This window comes from Harpia harpyja, chromosome 17, assembly GCF_026419915.1.
Source record: "Harpia harpyja isolate bHarHar1 chromosome 17, bHarHar1 primary haplotype, whole genome shotgun sequence".
Taxonomy (NCBI): Eukaryota; Metazoa; Chordata; class Aves; order Accipitriformes; family Accipitridae; genus Harpia; species Harpia harpyja.
Window position 1 is genome coordinate 21,065,403 of NC_068956.1, and position 16,194 is coordinate 21,081,596.

A 16,194-nucleotide genomic window follows, 5' to 3' on the forward strand; every position below is an offset into this window, starting at 1 on the left:
CGTACAAGGGTGGCCAGGAATGGGGAAAATAGGCCTCAAGAGACTCAAAGACTGGAGCGGATTAAAAGGTGAGTGCATAGTCATTATTGCCTCCCAACTAAAATATAGACACTGGAAACTGTTCTATTGGTTCAAAACCTTTTCCAGTTTTTGAAATCGAAGTGAACCAAAATCTGAGAACATGGATGCGCAGTCCCAGCTATCATAGTATTGCTATCTCAAACACAATGAATAAATAAATACTGAGACTATTTAATGCTTGTTTGTTTCAGGACTTTGTTCAAAAAAGGGGGGCAGAAGAATTATATAAATGGAAGGAATAAAGAAAGTAGAGATTCTCATATCCCAGGAGATAAGGTATAAAGAACAGCAACCATTAGGAGAGACGGTATTACTGCTATCTCATTAATGATACACAAAACCACTAAGAAAATGGTAGTGTGTAGTTAGCAGCTTTTGGCCAAATTGCACAGTTCTTGAAAAAAACAACTTCTCACTGCAACCAAAAGTCATTTTGTTCATCTGTGGAAACTGTTGTGTTCACTTCTGAGCCATCGTGAAGCAGAACTATATACAAAATAATACCACCACCCCCCAGGAAAAAAAAGCACAAGCATTGATTCTTTTTTTGCGTCAGTAAGATCAGACTTCACCAAAATGAAGGAAACAAAATGGTATAACTTCACCTTACAAAAGCACCAACCACCCATGGCACTGAGCTATAAAACTTACTATAGAATCATAGAATGCTTTGGGTTGGAAGGGACCAACCCCCCTGCCATGAGCAGGGGACACCTTCCACTAGACCAGGTTGCTCAAAGCCCCATCCAGCCCAACCTTGAATGTTTCCAGGGATGGGGCATCCACAGCGTCTCTGGGCAACCTGTTCCAGTGCCTTGTAAAAAGTCCCTCTCCAGCTTTCTTGTAGGACCCCTTATGTACTAGAAGGCTGCTATTAGGTCTCCCTGGAGCCTTCTCTTCTCCAGGCTGAACAATCCCAACTCTGTCAGCCTGTCTTCATAGGAGAGGTGCTCCAGCCCTCTGATCATCTCCATGGCCCTCCTCTGGACTCAATCCAACAGGTCCATGTCCTTCTTATGTTGGGGACCCCAGAGCTGAACGCAGTACTCCAGGTGGGGTCTCATGAGAGCAGAGTAGAGGGCGAGAATCACCTCCCTCGACCTGCTGGTCACGCTTCTTTTGATGCAGGCCAGGATATGGTTGGCTTTCTGGGCTGCAAACACACATTGCTGGGTCATGTTGACCTTCTCGTCAACCAACACCGACAAGTCCTTCTTCTCAGGTCCGCTCTTAATCCATTCTCTGCCCAGCCTGTATTTGTGCTTGGGATTGCCCTGACCCATGTGCAGGACCTTGCACTTGGCCTTGTTGAACTTCATGAGGTTTGCATGGGTCCACCTCTCAAGCCTGTCAAGGTCCCTCTGGATGGCATCCTTTGCCTCCAGCGTGCTGACAGCACCACACAGCTTGGTGTCATCAGCAAACTTGTCCCACTGTCCATGTTGCCAACAAAGCTGTTAAACAGTGCCAGTCCTAATACCGACCCGAGGAACGCCACTCGTCACTGCTCTCCACTTGGACATCAAGCTGTTGAGTCTTTGAGTACGACCATCCAGCCAATCCCTTATCCACCGAGTGGTCCATCCGTCAAATCCACGTCTCTCCAATTTAGAGACAAGGATGTTGTGTGGGACGATGTCAAACACTTTGCACAAGTCCAGGCAGATTACATCTGTTGTTACATCTGTTGGGCAGTGTGGCTGGAGCACTGGCTGGTGAAGACTGAGGCAAAAAAGTAATTGAGTACCTCAGCCTTCTCCATATCCTGGATAACCAGGTCTCCCATTTCCTTCTGGCGGGAGCCCACATTTTCCCTAGTCTTCCTTTTATCACCAATGTACCTATGGAAGCTTTTCTTGCTGCCCTTGATGTCTCTGGCCAGATATAATTCTATCAGGGCTTTGGCTTTCCTAACCTGATCCCTGGCTGCTTGGATAATTTCTCTGTATTCCTCCCAGGCTACCTGTCCTTGCTTCCACCCTCTGTAGGCTTCCTTTTTGTGTTTGAGTTTGTCCAGGAGCTCCTTGTTCATCCATGCAGGCCTCCTGGTGTTTTTGCCTGACTTCCTCTTTGTTGGGATGCATCGCTCCTGAGCTTGGAGGAGGTGATCCTTGAATATTAACCAGCTTTCTTGGGCCCCTCTTCCCTACAGGGCTGTATCCCATGGTACTCTACCAAGCAGATCCATGAAGAGGCCGAAGTCTGCTCTCCTGCAGGCCAGGGCAGTGAGCTTGCTGTGTGCCCTCCTTGCTGCCCAAAGGATCTTGAACTCCACCCTTTCATGGTCACTGCAGCCAAGGCTTTATAATAAAAATACTGTCAGGTGAAACAGCAGAATATAACTAAGAGCCATACTGGATGCTGAAGGACAGAAAAGAGCTTGTTCCTCTGTAGGGCTCTGCCAATTTTTGCCAGCTATGAAGAAAATAAAAGAGCTAAGGTCAGCATTTGATTATCTGAAAATTATCACCCAAGTGCTCTTTCATTTTAATTTTTGGCATTTAAAATATTTTCAGATAAACTAAACGAAATCTCAGAGTGAAAATTTCTTCCTAATCAAGGAATCAAAAACCCCAACTAAGGATGGGTTCATTTTGCGTAATGAAAATTCTGTAAAATTTATGCATCCGGAAGTGCTCAATGTTTTAAGGTTTTTTACTCAAAATTTGAAATGCTGTAGCAACTACTTTTGTTTGAATTTTCATTGCTTCAAAATACAAACACCCAATAGTAAACAAATGGGAAGAAGGCATTTTACACTCCCATGTCCCTGTCTCCCTTATTCATTAAACCAAAGCATGACAGTAGCAATAGATGAATATATGGGGTAACAAAGACCTTCCTAAAACAGGGACAAAATTCTTTTTCTTATGCTAACATTGGGTTTCTCCATCACCCTCTCCCAGTGCTCTCCCCAGCCTAAAGGGGATCATAGGTATGAAGAATCCCTCAGCACTGACCTTCTTCCTCTGGCTATACAACGTCTCACAGTTCTCCAATAAGCTGCTGCTTGAGGTGACTTCTCTCCTTCCTGGTCTCTAGAAGCCAACATGTACATATCCTGCTAAGTGAAAGCCTGTTTAATATTCCTGTCGGACAGACTTTTTCAAACAACAAATTCTTGCTTTCCTGTGTTCTGCTGGGAAGAAGATTCCCATGCTAGTTTTCAATCATACTTCTGGATATGCTGACAGAGGATACTTCTTCTTGCTGATGCCCTGGAAATTTTGAGAACAGCATGACCCCCGCCCTGAACCACTTCAGGGATCCCTCAAGTGATGTCTCCCAGCTGCAGAAAGTAGGTTTGTATCTGCTTGATTCACTCTCCAGCAGGCACAGCAAGGGAATTTCTTCATTGCTTCCCCCACCCCCAGCATTACTGACCCATTTTGTGGCCTTAAAGTGCCCTAGGATTTTGCTTGGCTTTTTCATGATGAAGGAGAAGGTGATAATGGAGTCAGGCATCTGTCCATGCTTGTCTGAGTCCATGAATGTGGGAGACAATCTTCTTCTTTTTACTAAAAAAAAAAAAAAAAAAATAAAAAAAAAAGCTTTGACTTATCAAAGGCAGATTTCTGCCTCCTGCTTATTCTTTTGATCACCTCCCAGGCTGTGTCTCCCGCAGTGCTGCAAGGTTGCAGAAGCACAGCCCCAGACAAGGCAAAGGGTTTCAGAGCTTTCTCAGTGAGCAGGCTAATAAACAACAAAGTAAGAATGCTCACATTGGGACACGTGTCTTGGTCCAGCCCAGGACCTCTCTCTGACAGTGGCCAGCTGAAGACATCCTCTGCCAAACACAAGAATTAAACAAATGTATAAAGGCTCCAGCAGGGCTGGAACTTGGCGCTGGAGCTATCTTAGGGATTTGCTGAAGCAGAGGTCTCTGCACTTTAGTTTTTAACGGCTCTAGATGGATTTTTATTCCATGAACATATCCACTTGCTTTTTGACAACACTGGTAGTTTCAGGGAACTTCCCCTTTTGTCTCTCTGAAACCTGACATCTGACAATTTAATCTGATGTTCCCTAACTCCTATATTAAGAAAGGCAGGTACTCAAGTCATGGGGTTTGTGCCATCCATGGTTTACAGATCCCTCTCATACCCTCTCTTGGCTGTCCTTTTCAGGCTGAAGAGTCTTGTCTATTCAGCCACACTTCATGGAGAAGCTGTCCCATATCCCTGATCATCCATATTACTCTTTTCTAGTTCCACCGTATCTCTTTTGAGATATGAAGGCAAAAGCTGCTTGCAGCATTCAAAAAACTGAAGCACCATGAACAGTGGCATAATGATGCTTTCTGTTTCCTATTCTCTTCTTAATATCTATTTCTTTCAGCCACGGCTGAACACTGACATTTTCATTACAACTCCAATGTCTTCTGCCTCACATGAAGTCAATGGTACTTCATTGTTGGATTTTAGTTCTTATGATCTTGAGAAACCCAATATTATCACGAAATCTTCCCACTTTATTCCCTGCCTCTTCTTCCACATCACCTATGAATATGTTGATCAGCACAGGTATATGGGCAATACGTGTTCTGCGTAGAAAAGCACATTATTAATCTTTAACAAGAAATCAGTTACAGGAAGAAAATCCTCATTCTCTGAAAGGATAAAATGACTATACAATTTGCCAAAGTTGTCCTTAAGGGGCAGAGGGGTAGGTTTAAACTCGTGATGAACATTGTCTTTAAAAGTTCAGCAAATAAATGTATTCAGCATTGGCAATTATTGCAATAGCTTTTTTATTCTAGGGTGCCCAAGATGTGCATGGGTCTGCTCTCAGAGACATGCTGATTTAAGGTTATAACAGCAAAAGTTTGTAGAAAGGAGTAATACCTAATTAGAATAGATAACATGGTTGGAAAAATAGAAAACCTATCAGGAATGCTGTCTGTTGATCAGATCTGCCAAGTAAACAAATGCCAATTGTTCTTGGTATAAGCTATTTATTTTAAATTGAAATGTAGAAGTGAATGTTAAACTACATTTTTTTAAATATACAAGACTTCGCAAAACCAAACCAAGCCTAGAAAATAAGTAACATAGTACAGTTCACATTGAAAACTTCCATGGGTTCCTGGCAGTGAAGATTGGAGAATTTAGGATTGTGTGCATTAGGTAGGCCTGGAATACAGCAACATTTTATGACTTGAGTAATTTTATCTAGTATATGTCTAAAAAATTTCAGATTTATGTTAACATTTTGTAGGGTCTATGGAGAATGTGTTTGAATAGACTGACAACATCAGTCTGACAGTCATCTAAATGATTTTTATTGCATGTTTGACTCACATGTAATTACCGTAGTTCTCTCAGCAGCTCAATGCAGTACAATTCACCAGCCTGTGTCCGTTGCAGGCTGCCAGGAAAAAGAGAAAGGCATTGGTCTTCAACTACACTCGGAGAAAAATGGGACAAAACACTTTTTGTCCTCCAAAGAACACAGGAATGACTAGGGATCCTACTTGAAAAGAAAACAGAATGTGCAATGGGACTGGGTAAAGGAATGATGATTAATGAGAAGCCTCAGATTACATGTAATCACAGAAAAATAGGTCTGGAATGGACCTTGATTAGTCATGTAGTCCATCCTCCAGTTCCAATGCCAGATCAATAGTACTTATTATTTGTCCAGTATGCACTTAAAGACATCCAGTAATGGAGACACTATTATACCCTTTGTAATGTTACCATTAAAAAAGCTTTTTCTCCTTGATGCAATTTAAGCCCATTACAAAACCCTACCTACCCTACCCACCAACGATAGATTATTCCCCTTCTCTTTGCAATGACCCTTTAGGTATAAGAAGACTCTTAGCATGTCTTTCTTCTGCCTTCTTTTCTTTAGCCCAAACAACTCCAGCTCCTTTAGTCTTCCTAGTCCTCTGTTCATTCTTGTTGCCACCTGCCCTGTCTCCTGTTGGTTCACGAACTTCTTGAGCTATGGTGCTCAAAACTAGCCCTTCCACTGATGTCCCACCAATACTGCATAGAGCCCACGGACTGCTTCCCACACATACTTCTTCCTGGGATGTTTACTATTTTTGCCATGAAAACACATTGCTGACTCATGTTCAGCTTGTGACTTAGGGTAGACTCCAGATTCCTTTCTGGAAGATTACTTTTTCACCAATTGTTCCTTTTCCTGAATTTGTGCAATTTTTTACACCTGTCTAGGCTCAGCAGCTTGCTTTTGTCCCCCCAACCTGTGCCTTATGTTTTCTAGACCAGTTTTCTATTTGTCAAGATCCTAATCCCCTCCTCCAACATGCTTACAATTCCTTCCAGAACTCACCAGAACTGGATTTAGATTCCTAGAGGATCCTACCTGGTAAACCCATTTTGTCACCAGCCATTGATACCTACTCTGTAGGCACAGCTATCTACCTAGTTAAGCCCCAGCTCCATAGTAGCTCCACACAGACTACATTTCCCTAGCTTTTTATCAGAATACCAAGGTACAATATCAAACAATGTTAACATTCCATTTTTGCATGACTCATGACTTATGTTGCTGTGGTAACATAAATTAACAAAATGTACATTGTCATAGCAGCTTTGTCATATAAAGTACGTAGGCTTTTCCATGCAAATAACAGCAGAAGCAGCACAAGATTCTGAGATGAAAGAGTAACTGGACAAAATGTGGTGGGTGAAAAGGGAAAATAATGCCAGGTGGAGGCTAAACAAAGAGCTGACAGATCATCTAGACATTTCAAGGATGTCAGTTTGGAACCAGGGACCATAACTGTGGTTAAGTGGAAGGAAAGGATGAGGGTCTACCTGCAAAAGGTACACAAAGGACTGAAGCAGAAAGCCAGCAAGAAGTAGACTTAATGTTTAGGATCTTCAAGTAAAGCAGCAGTTATTTAAGAAGACAAAAGCAACAGGCACTAATAGTGATGACATTCTGCTGAAATCAGTTATCTGCTCTGGCATATCTGATAATCTCAAGAACAAGCTGATCAAGAGAGTTTTGGGCAGGGGTTACCTGAGAAGTGGGCTGTTGTGGATGGAGGCACGAAAGGCAGGTTTCCCAGGCTGAGAGGGTGAGGAGTAGGTTCAATTACAGGGGCTGGCCAGCTCATTGGACAACTGCAGGAATAAAAGAGGCATTCTCTATGTTACAGGCAGAAAATATTCAAGTCATGGAAATCAGCTGTAGCTCATAAGGGGAGAGCGGAAATAGCAGATTAAATGCACAATATAATTGAGAAGGTAAAGAAATTTTGAAAATATGAATGTGCAGTTTTTTAATTAAAAAAAGAGGTAACTGATGCAAAGCTGCTAAAGCAAGTCTGACGACAGATTCATAAAGAAGACAGAAAGGAAATCAGAGTTTATATGTATAGGAGGCCAGTTTTATAGAAAAAGTATTGTTTATAAACTTCTGCTATTCTGTATTGTTATGTTGTAGTTATGCAAATACAGATTCTGGAAACAAAGGAGGTTCTGGTTTCAGAATGGGGCAGCTGGTCCTGTTTTCCCTCTTCTTGCTGTTAAGTACTGATTAATCCCACGAGTGTGTTCTCATTTATTAACAACTTTTTCCTCCATTTGCTGACCAGGGAAGTGTTGTGCAATGTGTGAAAGTCCCAGAGAAGCTACGGAAATCCTGAGTTTCAGCCAAAACCTGAAAAACGGTGATGTGGGAAAGAATGCGGACATACAATAGGGAACGAAACCCCAAGGAAGAGAGAGATGTGGGAAGTTCTGGAGGCGTGTGAATCCCCAGCCCCTGACTGTCATACCCAGAGAAAGTCTCTGAACGCTTACAACCTCCCTTTCCAAGGTACTACTGCCCTATTTGGTGTTTGTGGTCACAAGACAGAAAAATCCTGGGTTCCAACTCCCAAACATCTGTTTTAATTGGGCAGCAACTCACTTCCTAAGGCAATAGAGGGGAAATGATGTTTTACCAATGAGCAATGCAGTGACATCAAGCAGCTCAGTAAACCTCACATTTGAGCAGATTTAACTTGTGCTTATAACTAGCACATTTTAATCAATTACTAAGGTACTGTAGGTTTACAGAATCACAATCTCTTCTAAGCAGGAGATGAGGTCAAAAAGATCCTTTAGACAAACTCAGCAGGAACTATAGAGTACTAAGGGGAAAAAAAAGTTAACGTGAAACTCTCTTGTGACTTTAAGTAGTTCCAAAATCAATTCCACTCCATATTATTCTGTTCTCTCTTATTCTGATAATTGAGAATCATTTTCTCCAACACTGCAGTGCTTTTAACTGACTCATATGCTCCTCAATCACCGGCAAAGGCTTCCATAATAAGCAGAAAAGTAGCACTGCAAGCGTCTAATTCTTCAGTCTTGCTTTCACCAATTTCCTCTATTAAATTAATATTCACAGTCGCATTTGGACACCACTCTGACTCTGAAACAGCATCAGCACATCTGGGATTGAGGGAACAAGCATTTTATTTTTTTTCAGCAGAGGTCTCGAACTCCTTCTGCGCAGCTAAGTAACTAACCAGGGGAGAGAGCCAGCCTCTTACATCATGAGCTGAACCCTCCAAACTCATGCCCAAGACAGGGATAAGATACACTGAGAAATTCAACAGACCTTGTCCCGAATGAGTTGAACGGACAAAATCACGCCATCGCTCTCACAGACTATGTCAGCTCTAAGAGGGAGGGTTTATTGAAACATGTACGGGAAAGCAACGTAGCCCTGTTCCTCTACAATCTTTCGTCCAGGCAAGGATCACATATTATTGGAAGAATAAGCCCTGCAGAGCGGCCCTTCAGGCTCGTACTTCTGTGTAGGATTTGCATAGATTAGATGCAAAATTTAAAAAAATTTAGCTCATTTTCTGCTGAGTACCAGAAGAGTTTTTTATAAACTTCAGTAGTAGAATAGGAGCGAATAACAATCATAAATACACACTTCCAGTCTGAGAGCAGCAATAGCTGTATGTTGTATACGATACGCTCAGTCGGCTCACAAGCTGTAATCACACCACCGGAGTTTCATTCATATCTTCTAACCAGCCGCCTCGGCAGGAGCACAGAAGGCAGGGTGGGATGGCGAGAGGTAGATTACTTCATCTGCATAAAAGTAACTGCGGGGTGGGAGGAAACATCTCATAATTAGAACGCGGGACGGAAATTAAGGTTTCTACCAACTCCGCCACAGACCGAGTTTGTTATCCTTGGCAAAAAGCTCTCCGGCCTCCCTCTCCTCGTCTGCAAAGGCAGGGGCAGTAAGGCGTGGGGAGGCTTGCACAGTAAACGTCCATAAGCACACGGAGATTTCCTCGGATGGCAGCAGGACCTTTGCCAGGCCGGGAGGACCCGCTGCCCAGACCGCACAACCGCCGCCGGCCAGACGGCTTCAGGCCGGTGCCTCCTCCCCTCTAGCCCCAGCCGCAGACGGTAACGTTTCGGTGTTTCGGGAGGGTGCTAACTACGGCGGCCTTCGCCGCCCGCGGCGGGAATCCACCACGCGGCGGGTGACCCGTGTCCCTCAGCTGCCCACCACCGAAGGCCGCCGCGAAGGCCGGGCCGGGCCGGGCCCTCAGCAGGCGGCGCCGAGGGCCGGGCCGGGCCGGGCCGGGCCGGGCGGTTCCCCCGTCAGCTTTCGGCAGCAGGTGCCGCCCGGCCCGGCCCGGCCCGGCCTCCCCGCGGCGCGGCGGCAGGCGGCGGCGGCGGCGCGGGGATCCCGGCGGGCCGGCCGCAGGGCCCCGCGGGCATGAGGCGAGCGGCGGCGGGCGAGGTGAAGCCGACCTTGCCGCCGCTCCTCCCGCCCGCGGGCGGCGGGGCGGGCCGCCCTCCTCACGGCATGCGGCTGCCGGCAGGCTGCAGGTGGGTGGCTGCGGGGGGGGGGGGGGGGGGGGGGGCGCGGGAGACCCGGCCCCGGGCGGGGCGGGGTGGGGTGGGGTGGGGTGCGCGGCTGCCCCCGGCGATGGCGGCGAGGGGAGTGCCGTGCCCGGCCCTGCCCCGCCGTGGCCGGCGGCGGCTGCCCCGCTCCGCGCTCCCGCCCCGGCGCCGCCCATTGCCGGGGCCGAGCCGGCGCGTGTGTCAACACGGGGCCGCGGCGCCGGCCCTGCCCCCGGCGCCTCCCCGAGGTCGCCCGGCGGAGGTCGCCCGGGCGGCGGAGGCCGCGGCGCGGCGGGGAGGAGCCGCCGCCGCCGCCGCCGGCGCCTCTCGGTGCTTCCCGGGGAGGTAGGAGACAGCCCCGTCCCTCTGCCCCGCCGCCCCGGGGGGGCCGGCGGGCCGGCGCCGGCCGCCCCGCGCCTCGGCAGGCCCCGCGGCCGGCCCCTGGGCCGGGCCCCGTCCTTGCGGAAAGTTTTCGTCGAGCCGGTGGCTGCCGACCCCGGCGGGAGCCGCGGGCTGAGCCGGCGGGAGCGGCCGTGCCTCCCGGCAGCGCCGGGCTGGCCCGCCGGCTCGGCTGGTCCCGCGGCTGTTCGGGAGCGGCAGCTGTCCCGGGGGAGGCACGTACCCGCGAGGACCGGGAGCCTGGGAAGGAATTTGGAAGTTGTTTCAGGTACTCTACCTACCCTGCCGTTCCCCCGCTTCTAACTTTTGGTTGGGGGGGTTGGGTTTGGTGGGTGGGTTTTTCTTCTTTCTTTTTTTTTTAGTAATTCTCGGAGAACAGTGGAGACTTACTCTCCACGCTTGGGGTGAGGGAGCCAGCTGCGTAAGTTGGCTTGCTCTGTTTAACCAAACCGTAATAGGCATAAACCTCTAAAAGCATTGGCTGCACCTTTCTCGGATCCAGCTGTGGCTTTTAAGTTTCAGTTTCTCTTAAAAATTAATTTTCATTCACCTGTGTGTTTTGGACCCAATTCTGCAGGCATGTCTGAGTAACGCTGGGCATGTACGGTTGTATTTGTGGAGCGGTGACGTTATTTTATAATGCCCCCGGGGGAGGAAACTCTGCTGGGCTGTGTTGGTGCAGCACCTTCTGCAGCTGGTCCTGGTTCTGTCTGGCACTCCTGTCCACGTTTCTGGTTTGGTAGCTTTGATAGGGCCAGATAGCCCTTACGCGATGGTGTCGCTGAAAGTTGGGTTAAGTAAACCCATCGCACTGAACAGTAGACCACACTTCTTTAGCAGTAGATGTATTGAAATGTCTTGTTTACTGTGTCTTGTCCTCTTGGTCTGCGTTTGCAAAGCAGAGACATAATTCATAATTGCGGCTCTTGGGGTTATGCAATTAACAGCATACTTAAGATAGCAGTAGCGTAGTCTTTTGATCTGGAAAGAAAATAAACCATTGAAGTGTGTCTGGCTTTTCAAAGTGGCAGGGTACTTCCTCTTCCACTGTCTCCTTACCACTTGGCATTTGCCCATATAGCAAGCCAGTGAGTTCATGATAACACTTCTTCCAGTACTGTATTAGATAAATCTTAATGAACTAAGTTTTCTATCTGGTGATGCTCCAGGGTGAGGTTACACTTCAACAGAGTGTACTGTAGCAAATGGATAAAAATTCAGATGTGTTGTCATTTTAAAGAGAATTTGTTATGTCAGCATAAAACACATTTGCAACTATTTTAGGAAAATAGGGAAAGGGTTTTGTGTTTTCTCTCTCCCCCCCTTCTTTTTTATTAATTAGACTAATTAGTCTTCAGAATTCAGGAACTTCCTTTTTTTTTTTTTTTTTTTTATCCTAGTGGAGGCAGTCGAACCAATTCAAGGTATTTCATCTCTCCACAAACCCTGCCGTATTTATGGTTTTAGTCCAAGACGGTTATTACACCTTTATGACTAAACTAGACTTCCACAGGGCAGCACTCAGTGGTCTTATAATTACCATTACCGTTTGTGATCCTTTTAAAAAGGCAGTTGTTATTTATGAAGTCCTGATAGAGCTCCACTAACAATATTTTTAGGCAACTGCAAATCAAAGCACGCCTTAAAAAAAAGTCATCTTATAATGTAAATGTAAAGAGAAGTGGAGTTTATCGAAGGTATGCAATTTAAAAACAAACCTCATACTCTCAACCTGACAGAGCATGAAGGGATTATCCAGACTTGACTCATCTGTGTAGATTGTGCATTTCAGGCTGACTGCTGAGCTGAGCAACAGTCTGCTGGAGTGATTTCACTGCCTGCTTCCCTGGGTTGTACCAACCTTTAAAAACATTATTGGTGTTCCAGAGCTGTTTATTCTTGTGAAGAAAACTAGGCTTGCAGTCACTGAGACTTGAAAAGATTGGAGATTCTGTTCAATATCTGATGAAACCTATTTACTGTTCCGTATTACTTAGGTAAGTCAAAAACCTTATGAGATTTTCTTCTGTGAGATCTTATACATCCTATGTGCAGCTGAAAATACTTTTCAAGCGAGCCGGAAAAAGACAATTCAAAGTCAGTGTGAAGTGAAATGAGGAACTTGCTTGGCTCAGGTCAGTTTTTGTTGTACTCAGAAATGGCTATGGCTAAGCAACTCCATGGTCGGTAGAAAGGAGGTGTGTGATTTAGTTTGACTTCTTTCATTACAGAAGTCATAAAATCTTGTTTGGTATTTTCTGCATCAGACCCATACTGGCCTGAACCAGTAATCTGAAAAAAAATTAAAAAAAAATTTAAAAAATCAGCCCTTGAACACTTAAAGTCTGTGTAGTTTTTTTCACTGGTTGCACTTTATTTTTTAATTAAAACACATCCTAATCTGAATTTCGCTAGCCTCAGCTTCCAGTCATGGATGTCTTCATAGTCTGTATTTTAAATACTTCTTAAAAACTGAAGTGCTTGAAAGAGGCAATACTAAGAAAGGAGGGGAGGGGATTATAGTAACGAAGAGGAAGGTTAGAAAATGTGTGATGTGTAAGGTTATGGTGTAAAACTCCTCTTTTTCCTGTTCTGTAAATATTATTCTGCTGCTTTTGCTGTTCTGTGAAACAGTGTCCCACATGTAGCTAGGAAGTCATGGATAAGGGTTTTTTTAAGTTATTCAAGAGAGATTTCATCATTCACTCATTTCCGTAGTGTTTGTTGCCATGGCAGCTAGCCAGTGGCCTTATTAGTGATTAAGGTGGTTACACTTCATTTTTTGTCTTGTGGTACTGGAAACTATATCTGAGGTACCATAAGAAACAGATGTTATACAAAGACTGCAGTGTGTTGTTTCTGTGAAGAGACTGAAATGTTTCTGTCCTCGGACTGAAGTTACTGTATAGTGATGCTTTACATCTCTTATTATGTATAGTTATGTTTAAAATGCCTGCTGTCTTCAAGCTTGCTAAATATTTACAATGAATGTACTACTTCTACCATATGTTTAAAGCAAGAAACCCATTAATTGAACAAGCCTGTATTTTTATGCTTGAAAGAATTGACGCTTACTTCATTTTAGTTACTAAATTATATGTTAAAGGTAGAATATAACAAAAGCAGAGGTTAGATGGTGTAACAAGAAGCAGAGTAATTTTTCTTACCTCCTGGTCTCAAAGCATAGTCATTTCCAGTTAGCACATAGTTAGAAAATCAATTGTAATCTGCTCATAATTGCCTTCCTGGTAGACCTATGAGGCATTTCTCTTCCCCTATCTCTTCCCCCCCCCCACTCCTTTTCTCCTTCTTCCTCCTCTTCTTCTTAATATTCTTTTTTTTTTAAAATTATTATTTTTTCTCTCTCCATATTTTTTTTCTATATGTCTTGTGGAATAGGTAGCTCTCCAGAGTTAGAGGAGAAAAATACTGTACGAATATTTTTCCCTGTAAAGCTCTGCATCTTTAAATGTTTTTGTGTAACAGCTTGAGGGTCTGTCAAAAAGCATGTTCCTTACCATGTCGTTTAGTGATGAGCAGAAATTGAGGGAGGTTTTCATAACCTTGGGGCTTTCTGCTTAGATGAACTAGGCATTTCTCTCTTACCTATCAGGATTGATTACTCCAGGTTAGATCACATTTCTTGTGTAAAAGGCTCAGCTTGCGCTACCAAAAATCCAAATTGTATTTTGCTTAGTATGAAGTGCTGGGCTTGACACTTGACACTGACTTTTCTATTCTGCAAGGATATTGTATTCCCCAGTTACGGAATTATTTTAGCTTTGTGGTAAACTCAAGCTCCATTCATTCTTGAATCATAGCTGCAGAATGAGAATGTTTTGAAAAAGTTAAAGACTTGTGCTTCTGCTGTCCTGACTGGAAAGGTCCAGACAAGACCTTTTCAACTTTGCCCTGGGGAGTAACGAAGCTCACCCTCTGCAACTCCGAGATTCATCGTTCTTCCAGGCTTACCTCACAGCATGCGCCAGACTACCTCTTCTGTCTGCCTGGCCATTTTAAGTTTGTATTTGCTTGATTTATGATACCAGTGTAACACTTTAAAATTTGACATAAGTTACTCTCCTCCCTGGGAGGGGAGATGTCTGTTTACGTATATATGTGTACGTGTGTGTGTGTGTATATGGGTAGATAGATACAGAATAGAATGCTAGACCATCCCAGGGTCTGCCGCCCTTTAAATGTAGAAAGCTCCTATGTGCTCACAAATATACCTCTGTTTTAGACCAAAGTGATTTGGTTCTGAATTCTTTCAGGATAAATATGTCCTCTGCATAAAACTTTTGCAAGACTATACAAAGTATTTAAAATGTGTTCTGTGTTAAAATTATAGTTTTCTTGAGGGTGGATAGTGAGGAAACTAAAGCTATATTCAGGAGGAGGGATTTTACTTAATAGGAAGTTGTTATTTTGAGAAAAGAGTGGGGAGAGAGGAGGGAGAGGCAAAGCAAGACATTCAGTGGTTGGGAGTGCAGGAGAGTTCAACGGACGTTAATAATCCTCCCAATGGAAGAAGTACTGTAATTTCTTTTGGTATGAAAAGAATGTCTTGGGAGGTGGCTGAAAGTTGCAGAGGAGTGCCAGAGATCGGGGAAGTCAGTGAAGCTGGAGGTGTTCAGCAGTAAATGTGACACACGTTATTGCAAATACCTGAAAAGCGGTCTGCTTGCTGCGAGTGGGTAAAGCTCAGAGGCTGGGAAGAGTCTTAAATCCTCGAGTCCTTTACTAATTGACAAAAACTCTAGTGGTAATTCCTAAATGACCATTTGTGTGAGCCGTCCTCCCCTATGAGCTGTAAAAAGTAATGTGTTAAGTTGTGAAATCGATAAATCAGTCCCATCAAACTTTGAAGTTTTGCAATGAGCTGAAAATTTCTATTGTGCTGTGACTTAGACCTTTTATCTTAGGACTAATGAGATTTGGAGGTTTGGCAGAGATTGGCTGGAAAAGGGACAGATTGTATTTCCTTTAACAGAAGCTACTTTCCTAGTCTCCTTTTGTTCTGCAGACTGTTAACATGAGTAGCTGGTATCTATAAATTCTCATATCTGTACTTTCCTAGTCACCATTATCGTTGGTGCCCTGACTCTTGACAGGTCTCTTCAATTCTTCCTCATCTGTAAAGCTAATATTTGAATCACTGAGTTATCTAATCTTTCCAGCATCAGTGCATGGCCTCATCCTTGATGAGAGACATTTCTCTTGTAAAAAGTACCATCAGCACTTTCATGGAGATCTCCACTTTATCTAAGTGGAGGGTCTGAGAGCCTCATAGTTTGCAGCAACATCCCCTAAGGCCTTTCCACCTAAAACATTCAACTGATTTGAAAACCTCGGATGATTTCTCCTTCAGCAATAATTCCAATACATACTATTTGTAATGCCATATACACCTCTGGAAACGGTTTGTTCTGGCTGGGGAACAGCTATGATGTACAAGTGCCCAGGGCTGTGCACCTGCGTTCGTGAGTCTCTGTAGCAGCTGCTTCTGGGATTGCTGCTGCCATTCTTGCTGGGCTGCCAACTGGGCTTTTGCCGCTCTTGCTGAGCTGTGAGTTGGACTCATTAGTGTTTCTGGAACTGTCGCTGTTGGGATTGCAGTCTGGGTTTCTTGAAGTTGCTGCTGAGCTACAGCCCATGCTTACTGCTGAAAGATTAAAATCAGAGTTTTCTGCTTCAGCTGTTGTTTCCCCAGCCACTTGTTCGTTTGTCTGTTAATAGCTTTTTATTGTAGCCGTTGTGTGGAAGAAAATAACATCTGGTATCATGCATACATTGATGCGACTTTTATCTGGTTCCAGCAAAAGACTGTGTGGCTCATAAATGTGTTTAGGTGGTGCCCACTAGCTGG

General features: G+C 44.7%; 1 protein-coding gene and 1 long non-coding RNA gene across 2 annotated transcripts in view; one reads left to right on the forward strand and one right to left on the reverse strand.

Moving 5' to 3' along the window:
- Window positions 1-836: 836 nt before the first annotated feature.
- On the reverse strand, window positions 837-9,612 carry LOC128153550 (uncharacterized). Its single transcript, XR_008239009.1, has 4 exons — window positions 9,246-9,612; window positions 7,081-7,184; window positions 3,042-3,599; window positions 837-2,496 (listed from the first exon to the last, which is right to left on the reverse strand). It is a non-coding gene; the product is annotated as an uncharacterized LOC128153550 (long non-coding RNA).
- A 701-nt stretch (window positions 9,613-10,313) lies between these two features.
- Window positions 10,314-16,194, forward strand: part of ZC3H12C (zinc finger CCCH-type containing 12C) — a 44,415-nt gene continuing 38,534 nt past the window's right edge. The window contains exon 1 of the mRNA XM_052812771.1: window positions 10,314-10,593. The gene's annotated coding sequence lies outside the window, so the exon portion shown is untranslated. The remainder of the gene's footprint in view (window positions 10,594-16,194) is intronic.